This window comes from Sus scrofa, chromosome 14, assembly GCF_000003025.6.
Source record: "Sus scrofa isolate TJ Tabasco breed Duroc chromosome 14, Sscrofa11.1, whole genome shotgun sequence".
Lineage (NCBI taxonomy): Eukaryota > Metazoa > Chordata > Mammalia > Artiodactyla > Suidae > Sus > Sus scrofa.
In genome coordinates, this window is record NC_010456.5 from 135,688,962 (window position 1) to 135,702,802 (window position 13,841).

Below are 13,841 nucleotides of genomic sequence, written 5' to 3' on the forward strand. Positions count from 1 at the left end.
TCCTTGAGGTCTTCAAAGAAGGCAGCAGAGGTTGAAACGCGATGTCTTTCTGGAGCTGAACACCGCTTCCTTTTTCTGCTTAGATTTATGGCAATTGACCTATTTTACAGCTCTTTGACTGACCTACTTTTGAGTTCTATTTTGGAAAGTGACACAAAAGCTCTTGTATCCGTGCAAAAGAAGAAGAGGAAGAAGCGTGCACAGGCGTACACGTCCACCCAGCCCAGAAATCAAGGCTAAGGTCACTTTCCACGAGAGAGCATTTGTTTTCCCTCTCTCTCTCTCTCTATCTCACACACACACACACACACACACACACACACACGTCAGAAAGCACTTATAAGGTGTCAACAGTCCTTTCAGAAGTAAAAGATTTTAAGTGACTGTATTTGAGGCTTATTTTCTGGTAAGATACCTGCCAGGTAACCTCCATGCCTGCCGATGGAAAGCCTCATCTTATAGACTCCAGGAGACTGGGATGAAAATGCCCCCTACTAAAATCACCCCTCTGGAGGTCCCGCTGTGGCTCAGAGGGTTAAGAACCCGACTAGTAACCATAAGGATGTAGGTTTGATCCCCAGCCTCGTTCGGCAGATTAAGGATCTGGCGTTGCCGTGAGCTGTGGTGTAGGTCACAGATGTGGCTCGGATCTGCATTGCCATGGCTGTGGCATAGGCCGGCAACTGCAGCTCCAATTTGACCCCTAGCCTGTGAACTTCCATATGCCACAGGTGTGGCCCTAAAAAGACAAAAAAATAATATCACCCCTGCTTAGGGTCACTTAACTGGAGGTTGCATATCTGAGTCGTAACCCCATGGTAGGCTGGTGGGATAAAAATTACCTGTTGTTTCAGGAGAGATAATTATATCCTGGATAGCAGGTGACCAGACGTCCAGTTCTAAGTTCGAGTCATAGGTCTACCAACAATGATGCTATGAGAATGGTGATCAGCATTTATTGAGCACTTCTTGTGGTCCAAACACCTCACATAAACTGCTTATAAACTTTCTTATTACCTTATGAGGTTTATTTTAGCTTCCTATTTTATAGATGAAAAACAAAGGCTCAGTGATATTAAATAAATTATTCAAGACCTCACCACTTCTAAGGAGCACACCCAAACTAGGCCTCAAATCCAGATCTGCTTAATTCCAGAGTCTGCACTTTCTTCATTCAAACCAGACTGCCCCTTAAAAAAGCAGATTTCACCAAGATTTGGACTTAAATACTGTGCTCATCCCACCGCCTGTAATCCATTTAGCTTCTGCCCCTCATCGCCTATAACACGGGAGCGCTCTTTAACTTTGATTTTTAGGTCACCTTAAAGAGGAAAGATTTGGTGTGTGTGTGGCTGCGCCTACAGCTCGTGGAAGTTCCTGGGCCAGGCATCGAACCTGCAGGACAGCATTGACCCCAGCCATAGCAGGGACAACACTGGATCCTTAACCTTGCTGAGCCACTGGGGAACTCAAAAAATGCTCCAAAAATGGAAGGATATGAAATACAATGTGATTAGACCCTGGGGCTGACCCTAGAACAGAAAAAGGACATTAGTGGAAAAATTAATGAATTTTGAATAAAATCTAGACTTCAATTAACAGTAATGCACCAGTGTTAGTTTCCTGGCCTTGAAAAGTTACCACGTTATTTCAGATGCTGACCTAGAGGAAACTGGTGAAAGGTGTGCAAGAATTCTTTGTACTCTCTTTACAACTTTCCCATAAATCTAAAATTATTCAAAAATTTTAAAGTTTATTTTTTTTAAAGAGGACATCTAAGCAAATAAGAGGGAAAACATTTAAAAAGCAGTTGTTCTTCTCTTGTGGTTTCTGATTGTTGAGATTTGCGCCAAGTATTATTTATTGTAAGCTGTGCAGACATGGGGACTAGCAGTCTCCAATTATACATCAGTGCATTCAGATCAACACATTTATTTAAACAGATTTATTTAAAAGTGCTACTGAGGGAGTTCCCGCCGTGGCGCAGTGGTTAACGAATCCGACTAGGAACCATGAGGTTGCGAGTTCGGTCCCTGCCCTTGCTCAGTGGGTTAACGATCCGGCGTTGCCGTGGGCTGTGGTGTAGGTTGCAGACGCGGCTCGGATCCCACGTTGCTGTGGCTCTGGCGTAGGCCGGTGGCTACAGCTCCAATTAGACCCTTAGCCTGGGAACCTCCATATGCTGCAGGAGTGGCCCAAGAAATAGCAAAAAGACAAAAAAATAAATAAATTAAAAAAAAAATAAAAGTGCTACTGAATGCCTTGTAGTTTTTTGTCCTTATTTATTTTCCTAATCAATGGATGCTAAAAGTGGAATTACTCACCAGTGTAAACACTTTTGATATTAAAAAGTGGTCTGCAAGCTGTAACATTCAGATTGGATGGGCAATGGGGTCCTACAGTACAGCGCAGGGACGTGTGTGTGATGGGGTCACTTTGTTGAACAATAGAAACTGAAGAAACGCTGTAAATCAACTATACTTTAGTTTTAAAAAAAAGTGAAAGCAAAAAAAATAAACAAAAGTGATTTCAAGAGCTACGTGGAGAAAAGCATGTACACCGTTTATCCAAGAAGATGTGATGCGAATGTATGTGCATGTGCATAAGATTCTCCTATTATTATATTGCTGGTTTTTTAAAAAATTAAGGTTGCACCTGTTGCATATGGAAGTTCCCAGGCCAGGGTCAAACTGGAAATGCAGCTGCAGGCCTACACCACAGCTTGCAGCAATGCTGAATCCTTAACCCACTGAGCAAGGCCAGGGATCAAAATTGCATCCTCATGGAACTTACCCTGCTGAGCCACAGTGGGAACCACCTACACTGTTCTTTAAATGAACCAAAAAAAAAAAAAAAGTTTCATTTTCATCTTTTTTTTATTTGGCTGGGCCCATGGCACGTGGAGGTCCCCAAGCCAGGGATCAAACCCCTGCCATAGCACTGACAATGCCGGATCATTAACCTGCTTTGCCACAAGAGAACTCCAGTAAGTTTTTAAATTATTCCATATAGTGGAAAGAGGAATCATGACAGAGGGAAAGGAATAGGTGAGACTTCTCTGAATATACTTTGGTTTGTAGTTTTTATTTTGAAACAATAAAAATATTCTTATACACTTATAAAACAAATTGAAATGTTCGAAAAAGGAGTTCCTAAAAGTCAAAAGCAAAATGAAACAAATAAACCTAGCTATATATTGATGCGTGGCATGACCTCAAAGGCAGAAACTATCTCATGTGACTTTAAAACATTAGTTTGACTATATATCCTTAGCAAGATATATCCTAAGATCAAAAAGAACATACAAAAGGAAAAACAACTTAAAGGGCTTTTAGCAAGCATATTATTGAGTGGAGGGTTAGGTTTGTTATTCTGAGATTTAGGATTGATGGATCAAGTAAAATACCCACTAAAATCTAACTGAAAATATTCTAATAAACTCATTACATCTTTCGTTTAAACTTTTTTTTTTTCCTAGTTTTATGTCTGGGAACAATGACCAACCCATCACCAATGAATAGTTCTGGTGTCCAGATTATGGTGTCTACGTACCATTTCACATTAAATGCGAGCAGGGCTCCTTGAAGAAATGGCCAGTTCCAGCTCTGGGACAGGAAATGTATAAGGTAAGCCTGAAAAATCCTGTCATATCAAAAGACAGGAAGCTACTGATTCATCGGAGTCATGTCACAAGGATGCAGGAGCTAATCTGATTGGGCTCCCAATCACTTGAAGATGGATAAATTTGATCATTAAAAACAGTAAGTTGGTGAGTTGAAACACACCACCATGTTTGTACTAATGAATTCACTAGGAGAGATTTAAAAAAACAAGCAAACAAAAACCATCTCTTTGGTTGTTTGGGATGCTAGGGAACCAAGGCGCTATTTTGAAAATGGATTAATGAAGAAAACAATAAAAGCATTTATCCTGATTTCTATATAAACTCTACCTTGGGGCATTCAAATACTCGATGAGGCAAAGTCTCTCTTTATTGAAGTAGACCAAGTACTAAATGAAAAAGAAACACCAAATTTAGGGTGTCACCACTTTGCAACCCCTAAAGAAATTACAGATCTAGAAAGATCACTGGTGGCTTAACCAGACATTGTGCCTCCTGATAAAAGCATACAAATATTAGGTCTGAATCTGGCCAATTTCTAAACAGATTCAAAGTCACCCTGGGGAAGCAGCTAGCTAAATCTGGACAGTGGGAAACTAGAGCAGGGCTAGTCAGTGTAGACTCACAGATTGGCATCTGCATCATTTGGGAGCTTGTTAAATGCAAATGCCCAGGCCCTACCCAGGGGCCCAGGAATCTGTATTTTAACAAGTTCTCCTGGTGATTCTTTTGCATGCAAAGTGTGAGAAAGAGGAATATGTAGGGCACACAAGCTGGATACTTCAACAAATGAACTGCAAGAAAAGTAAGGGAGGAGTTCCTGTCGTGGCGCAGTGGTTAACGAATCCTACTAGGAACCATGAGGTTGCGGGTTTGATCCCTGGCCTTGCTCAGTGGGTTAAGGATCCAGCAATGCCGTGAGCTGTGGTGTAGGTTGCAGACGCGGCTCGGATCCCACATTGCTGTGGCTCTGGCGTAGGCTGGTGGCTACGGCTCCGATTAAACCCCTAGCCTGGGAACCTCCATAGGCCGTGAAAGCGGCCCAAGAAATAGCAAAAAGGCAAAAAAAGAAAAATAAGGGAAACATAGATTCAAAAAGAATTTTTAAAAATAGCAACAATATGCAGTATATGAACTTTGGTTCCTGATTTGAACAACCTGTAAAAATATTTTATGAAAGAAGTGGAGAAATTTTAATAATGACTTTATACTTAACATTGAGAAGTTATTGCTAATTTTTTAAGTTATGATAGTGGTCTTCTGGTTATATACATATATATTTATATATTTATATTTTGTCTTTTTAGGGCCGTACCCATGGCACATGGAGGTTCCCAGGCCAGGGGTCAAATCAGAGCTGCAGCCACTGGCCTACACCACAGCCACAGCAACACGGGACCCGAGCCATGTCTGCAACCTACATCACAGCTCATGGCAACGCTGGATCCCTAACCCACTGAGCAAGGCCAGGGATCAAACCTGCATCCTCATGAATACTAGTTGGGTTCGTTAACCACTGAGCCACTATGGGAACTCCTCTCTGGTTATATTTTAAGAGTCCTTTCTTAAGGGAACACTCCACACTGTTGGTGGGAATGTAAATTGGTGCAACCACGATGGGAAACAGTAGGGAGGTTCCTTAAAAAATAAAAATAGTTTCCATAAGATCCAGCAATCCCACTCTGGCAAATATCCAGAAAACTATAATATGAAAAGATACATACACCCTAATGTCCAGAGCAGCACTGTTTACAACAGCCGAGACATAAAAGCAACCTAAATGTCCATCAACAGTTGAATAAAGAAGATGTGGTGTGTATACATATGTGTGTATGTACATATGTATACACACACACACACACACACACACACACACACACAATGGAATACTACTCAGCCATAAAAAAGAATGAAATAGTGCCACTTGCAGCAACACAGATGGCCCTAGAGATTATCATACTAGGCAAAGTAAGTCAGAAAGAGAAAGACTTTCTGACTTTCTCATATATATAACACTTATATGTGGAATCTAAAATGTGACACAAACGAACATATCTATGAAACAGGAACAGATTCACAAACAGAGAGAACAGACTTGTGGTTGCCGGGGGGGCGGTGCCAGGGAAAGGGATGGATTAGGAGTTTGAGGTTAGCAGATGCAAACTGTTGTATATAGGATGGATAAACAACAAGATCCTACTGCCCAGCACAGGGAACTATATTCAACATATTGGGATAGATCACAATGGAAAAGAACATGAAAAAGAATACACACACACACACACACACACACACACACACACACACGTAAAACTGAAGCACTGATGTACAGTAGACATTAACACAACATTGAAATCAACTTTACTATCATTCTGAAAAGTCTTTTCTTTTAGTGATATGTACTTAAATGTTTGTATATGAGATGATGCCATATTTGAGATTTGTTTCTAGATAATTTGGGGAGGGGAGGTGGAAAAATAGGTGGGGTTATAACAGAAACAAGATTAGCCATGACTTCATAATTATTGAGACTGGGTTTTGGGTACAAGGAGTTCATGATACTAGCTTCTCTTTTAACATTTCAAACTCGCCCCAAGACAGATTTTTCTTGAAAGACTAATTTAGGAAAATAATGTGGCCAATATAACAAAACATTAACACTGTTAAATAGCTTAATGGATGAATTAAGGTAGTTATATTTTTCTACTTTATTCTTGAAAATGTTTAAAATTAAGAATAAAAACAATTCATTGGAAAAAAATGAAATTGGTTCTCATGCTTAAAAATGTGAGAGTCACTATAGAAAATACTGACACATTTGCTTCAGCCATTAATGAAGTTTTTATATTCAGATACCATATTAGACAATTTCAGCTGTTATTACCTTAAGTGTCATTAACAGCAATTTACAGCTGCAGGGAGTGAGGTCCAGGGAGGCACTGTCCAGAGTCCCCGTGCTGTGCATGAGATCAGTTCCAAGAGGCTCTCTATCCAATGGGTGCTCTTCCTAGAACTAGAACATTCACATTTACAAATAAAACCTTTTTTTCTCAGCATACTGTTGATAATTCCTTGATAATTGGGGCCTTTTGTATGTTCTGTGTCCTTAAGTGACAGCATGGTGTTTTGTGTATTTTTCACTTGATTTTTGACATTAAATTTTGGGGGGTTATAACATACATAAAGTATGTGGACATCAAGTACACAACGTCATGAGTTTCACTTACATATGTAACCCTTGCAGTGCCACCCAGATCAAGGTATAGAATGTTTCTGGCATTTCCACCGCATGCAACACCTATGCTGACGTCCACCACCATAGATACAGATGGGACCCTAGTGGGTGGTGTCGTGCATCTGGCTTCTTTCACTCAGCATTAAATCTGAGTGAAAGAAGTCACGTATGTTGTTGCCTGTGATGGTAGCGTATTTATTTTTTATTGCTGCATAGTATTCCATTGTATGACTAGACCTCAATTTATCTATCTATCCCGTCTCATGGAAATGTGCATTGTTTCCTGTTTCAACTATTGTGAATAAACTGTAATGTTAACTATTGTGAACATTTTCATAAATGTCATCTGACAGGGAAATGCACACATCTCCTTTGGGTATAAACCCAGGAGCAGAATTGCTGGGTCATAGGCTTATCACTATATATAGAGAGAGAGAGCTATATTTTATATTTAAGGCTTGTATTGGTGGCATACAGAAGTTCCTAGGCTAGGGGTCAAATCAGAGCTCCAGCTGCCTATCTATGCCACAGTCATAGCAACACAGGATCTGAGCCGAATCTTTGACCTACACCACAGTTCACAGGAATGCCAGATCCCCTGTCCACTGGGCGAGGCCAGGGATGGAACCTGCATCCTCATGGATACTAGTTGGATTCATTTCTGCTGCCCCACAATGGGAACTCCATGACCATATGGTAATCTTTAGTACGTAATTGCCAAACCATTTCCAAAAAAGTCATACTATTACTCCCACCAGCAACGTAGGAAAGTCCCAGTTGCTTCATATTCACAGTGACTCAACTGTCACCATTTTCACCATTCTGATATCACCTTCTTTGGGAAAACTCTTCCCAACTGTCCTGGGTTCTCCTGAAGAATTACTACCACTTCCTCTGGCCCCTACAGCATTCTCACCATCTCTGCCACAATGCTGGCAGAATCAATTTTTTCTGTGTGTCTCCAGTTTGAGGACAGGGCAATGACTTCTTGGTATTCCAGGATTTAACACAGGGCCTGAGACACAGCTGTTAATCCATGTTTAAGTCAATGAATAAGTGAAAGAATAAATGATTCAATCAATTAATAAATATCCTTGAGAGCCTAAAACCTACTTACCTGGTGGACTCGACACACAGTTTTTATGTAAAACTGTGGTAGAAGAAGGTAGTTGTTTAGGTACAACTACCTTCTCTGGGCCGTGTGAACCCGTTTCCATGGCTGTGATGCATGGGACGAATTTGGCCTGAAAGACTCAGAGCTCTCAGGGACTGGAAACATTTTCCCTCTCCAAGGGCTCATTTGGACCGGATCTGGAGGCACAAAGGAGCAGAACTCAGGTCCCAGGAGGATGCTGCCCTCGTTGGCACAGAGCTTAGCATGGATCTGTTTTGAAAAATCCATCTCTTTCCCTCTGGCCACCATATTGCTATGACCACAGAAAACAGGACTTAACACACTCGGAGCTTTTCAACACTTGCTAAGACCAGCCCTGTTCACAGGAAGGAGGCTTGATTTGATGCAAATACTACGCCTGCCCTGGATCCTCTCCGAGTCCAGAATTCCTAGCAGTGACCACATGGTCCAAATGCACATGCCGAGAGCAGCATGATCCCGAAGACGTGATTTGGGTCCCTTCTAATAAACACCTCCACACCAAGGCTCCCGTTTGCGGGACAGGGGATTGAGAATTCACGGCTGTGTTAAAATCACCTGGGTGCCTATGTGGATAATTGCCACCACTGGCAATTAAAGTGAAAAGCTCATCTTTCAGGCAAATATTTGGCTTTCCTTAAAGCTCAGCAAAATGATTACACCAGCGGGCTGACATCTGTGACTTTGGTAATGAGGGTAGCGTGAGCATTTCTGTATGTGGAGCGGGTGGCAGAATAACAACACAGCCAAAGAGATCGAGTGCTGAGAACAGCAGAGCCGGGCGAGAGACGGAGGAGGTTGCGAAGGATGTAATTCCAGCCTCATCAGGGATTCTTCAAGTCACACCCGCCTGGAGGTGAGAAAGAGGCTGGCATCCCCTTCCTGCTTTTATCTGGGTCCTGGCTGCCTTTCTGATGCTGGCTCTTATACCCACACGAGGGCACAAACCTCAGCCCTTCACTGCCCAGGGGCCCCTAGGATTGTCACACGTGTGCTTTTGAGCAAATGTCCTGGGCCTCCAGTGTCCTCACCCCCACCCCCGTTCTGTCTTCAGCCCCATCTCCCTGACTCTGTGCGAAAGAAGACCGCAGGAGGGCCAGATGGTCAGTGCTGGGCTCTGGTAGCACGTGCTGTGATACGGGACCCCAAGCAGGCTACCTGGTTCTCAAACGTCTCCTGGGAATTTTAGTGAAGCTAGCACTTGCCAGGTCATGCTGGAAAAATCTACCGTGGTGGGAACAGTCTCATACTTACCTTCCCTGCTCCTCCTGGAAAGCAAATCCTGTGTGGATGCCATGCACTTCTCCTGCCCGCTGAGGGTAGCTGAGTTCTGCCAGGCAGATTTCTGGTTTTCTTGCTGCAGGAGGAGAGGATGAGCGGGCGAAAGGCCAGCAAAAAAGGTGAAGACTTCACCCTGAAACCCATCAATATGACTTGGAGTCCGCACCATGCCCCCTCCCGCCCCCCCGCCACACACAAGGATTGGACCACCTATGAGTTTGTGGCTTTTGAACAATGTGTCTTAAAAGTGACTCCAGCTGTGGCCTGAGTAGGTCACATTCAAGGTCCCTCCACTCCTAGGACTCGGATGTGAACAGATCTAAAATCGAGGTCCAGGGAGTTCCCTGGCGGCTTAGTGGTTAAGGATTCGGTACTGTCACTGCTGCGGCCCGGGCTCGATCTCTGGCCTGGAAATGCCCACATGCCTTGAGTGTGGCCAAAAATGAAAACAAACAAACAAACAAACATGAGGCCCATCCTCTTAAGACAACCCAGGCCTTCCGGGTGGGCCTGAACAGGAAGGACTGCCTCCACCCCCAGAATTTCTTCGCAGGAGGCTGCCCACCTGCCCGTCTGCCCAGGTCAGTGTCCTGCAGTGAGAGGCTGAGAGTTAAGCTGGTGTGAGAGTCAATATTCAAGAAAGGCTTCATGCCCATGGCTCTTCCTGCCCCTCAGGCTGGGTCTGGCAGCCAGGGGGAGTGCACCCAGCACAGGAAGGCCAAGGTCACAGGAACTGTTTCCTGCCTCCAAGGACAAATTGGACCAATCAAAGCTCAAGCCCTAGTCAGTTATTCAACCTGGACACCGTCAGAAGGCTGGTAAGGTCTGCCTGTTCCATTTTAAGCCAATTAGACGGAATACACTGTTTGGATTCACAGGTACACAAATTGATAAAGAACTTGTGTATTTGCTAATTAGGAGGGAAGCTATGGTTGTTTGAAAGATGTTCCCAAGTCAGTGAATGTCCTACTTTCCACAAATGGTTAATGACATGAAATAATGCTACTTAGTAGTGATGAGAAAAAGGCCATTGAAGCTACATACCAAATTCTGTGTGTTTCTTTTTTTTAATGCCACACTCTCTAGCTATGCAAGTAAATGTAAAAATGGATAAATGTATTGTACAAAGGGAATATCACCAATATTTTGTAACAACTGTAAGTGGAAACTATCTTTTAAAATTACATAAAATTTAAACAATTTTAAAGAAAAAAAAATTGATAGGAAAAAACCCTAAATATTCATGCTGGTGATTTCTGGTTGATGGAATGGTAGGTGACTTTTGTTCCTTCATTAACCTTTTTTTGCAATTTCAAATCTTAAATTATATTTAGTTAGCTTTTGCTATGTAACAGACCATGCCAAAATTTAGTTGCCTGAAACGAGAAACAAGCACTATTATTTCTCATGGTTCTGTGGGTCAGTAGGGTATTTGCTGGGTCCAGGCTGGCCTGGTGGGGCTCTAGAGTCAGCTGATAGGTAGGGAGAGTCAGAGTGAACTACCGTGGTTGAGTCTGAATTTCTAGCGGTTGTCCGGCCACTTGGTCTCAAGGCTTGAGCTAGGCTGGGCATCTCTACACAGAATCCTCTCTCTCACTCCCCTGTGGGCCAACCTGGGCTCATCACGGGGGAGCTGGGGTCTGAAGAGAAGGAAGAAAGGCCTCCTAACTGTGCACATGCTTGATGCCTCCACCTGCTTTATGTCCGCTCCTGTTCATTGGCCAAAGCAAGTCACAGGCCAAACCAGCGTGACGGGGTGAGACCCCCCAGGACTGACACGCAGGGCAGGGAAACTGCCACCCCATGGGAAAACATGCATGGCACTGAGAATGGGGGGGGGATAAATAAATAAAAGGAGTTCAGGAGTTTCCGTAGTGGCTCAGAGGTTAATGAACCTGACTAGCATCCATGAGGACACGGGTTTGATCCCTGGCCTCCCACAGTGGGTTAAGGATCTGGCATTGCTGTGGCTGTGGTGTAGGCCAGCGGCTATAGCTCTGATTCAATCCCTAGCCTGGGAACATCCATATGCCACAGGTGCAGCCCGAAAAAAAAAAAAAAAAAAAAAAAGGAGTTCATTCTTAAAGATTTTACAAAGCAGAAGGAAGTTTTGCCAAGAGATTTGGAATTTGGGGGGCAAGGGGAAATTTCAAGAAACCAGACATTTCCTAGAAAATAAGATGTTTGTGAAAGTGATAAGCCTTTTGTAAGATGGACTCTTACTGATTCTGTAAGTCTGAGATGATTTTTTAAAAGTCTACAAGGTTTTTTAAGTCTTTACCTCACTGAACTTGGCTCCCCTTTTCAAGGGCATTTTTTCATTAATTAAAAAGAAAGGTTTGCGGGAGGCGGGGCCTGGTCCCCACAATCTTCATCACCTGTGGAAATATTCAGACACGAGGCAGAAGGGAATTGTGCTGCAGATGGAATGAAGTTTGCTAATCAACCAACTTTAAAAGAGAGAGATTGTCTTGGATTGGCTGGTGGGCCCCATGTCTGCAAAGGCCGAGGGGTCAGCCTGAGAGGCGCAAGGGGTGAGGAGGCAGGAGGGGTTCGAGGCGGCTCTGAGGATGGAGCCAGGGGGCCAGGAGCCAAGGGCTGTGCGTGGCTTTTAGAAGCTGAGTGGGGCCAGCAAGGAAACAGGGAGCCCAAAGGACCCCACAGCACAAGGATCTGAATTCCGCAACAACCTGAAGGAGCTCAGAAGTGGATTTCTCCCCAGGGCCCCCAGAAAGGAATCAGTCCTGTGACACCTTTGATCATCGGCTGATGAAACCTACCCCCGATTCCTGACCCACACAACTGGAAAGTCACACATCTGAGCTGCTTGGCGTTTGTGATATCACCCCCTCTAGCAGCTACGGGAGACAGGATGCTCATGACACACATCCTTAAACGATACAAAAGGGCAAAGGAGAAAAAGCAACCACCACTTCCGTTCAGCTCTAGATAATCACGTTTTAGTTCAGAGCGACTTTTATCTATTTAGCGAAAAAGATGCCACGGCACGGAAGAGCTGGGACCTTTGAAAGGCCACCGTCTTATCTGCGTCCGATCGGTTTCCTTCAAGAGATGCCTTTTTGAAAACTGACGGCTGAGTTCTCTCTGAAAAAGAGCCACAGTCATGGTTCCCGGCGAGCGCCGCACCCACCTGGATTGTCTAGAGCGACGCGCCGACACCAGAAAACCTCATTCCAATGACAGGGGCAGCCCTACAGTCACGACTTGTAGGCTTTACGGAAAATGGAGATCGTTCCAATCTTGTGACAACGACATGCTGCAGAAGTGGAATTTGCAGACACAGGAGTGAACACATTTCACTCCTACCAACTTACACGCGTGTCTCGGCAGAAAGGCAGCCTGCGTCAGGTACGATGTGCCAACCGTACAGGTTCTGGAGCCCTGAGCCACAGCGTGTTTTCGGGTCTGCTCTTTTCTTACAAACACTTGACTTCCAAGCAGCTGCTTAAATGAGCAGCAGACAGCTGAGTGTGGAGTTCATTTTCCTCCTTTAAGCCACCAGCAGACCGTCGGGGCCTCTCAGCCAGGGTTCCCTCCCAGACCGGGTTCGTTCATCTTTGCCAAGATCTTCAGCCCCGAGGCCACTTCTTCTCGCGCTCTCCCCAGCAGAATATGGAAACAACAGGGTCTCTGCTCACTGTGGTGCCAAGACATTCTGTCCTGGAATAATGAACCAAGCCCTGCTCTGGTCTCCAGACCAGACAGCGCGAGGCGTGCTGAATATCACCCTCCTTCCGTGCCCAGCCTGGCATCTTCCCAAGCAGGGCAGACAGCTGCCCGGGGCTCTGGCTTTCTCTGGGCCTGAGTGTGTTTTCTGGGTCCACGTGTCACACTGTTTGCACACACAATCTGAGCGTCCCGTGCTTCCTCGCAGCCTCTTCCCTCAATGTTCTCGGCCTCCTGGTCCAGCCTTAATTCCACCTGGGCTCCCTGTCCGCTGCCCTTTCCAACATCAAAGAACAGCTGCTCTGACCACATAGTGGTTGTCTTTGTTGCTCAGAAACCCTGGAACCTGTAAAACGTCACTTGCTTGCAGATTTCCTTCGGTAGCAATGAAACTGATTTGAAAGTGATGAAAATGTGCGTTTGGAGGTTGACTCCTGGGGACTGCTGTCTTTTTTTTTTTTTTTTTTTTTTTTTTCTTTCATCTGACTCAGCCCTTGCGTCTAGCATCCTGACACAGATGTGAAGGGCTCTCATGCAAATCCTTGAGACTCCGGCAGTTTCTAAATCTTTCCTATCTGAATTTAAAGAGGCATTCCTCTTTATGGCGATCCTGCATTTGGCACTGAGAATATTGCTGTGTTTCATGATTTTCTTTTCTTTCAAGCAACAGTGACGCTGGTGTGCATTTTAGAAAGGATGGGTTTTTTGGTAAGATTGGATGAATCATACCAGAGAATCACCAATTCCTTCAGGTCCTGGCCTGGCATCCACCAGTGTTGTCAGACAGACTTGCAGACAGAGTCAGCAAGTCTGTCTGCTCCGTGGGGGCCATCGGCTGTCTGTGGTCAGCTGGGGAGTGAGAG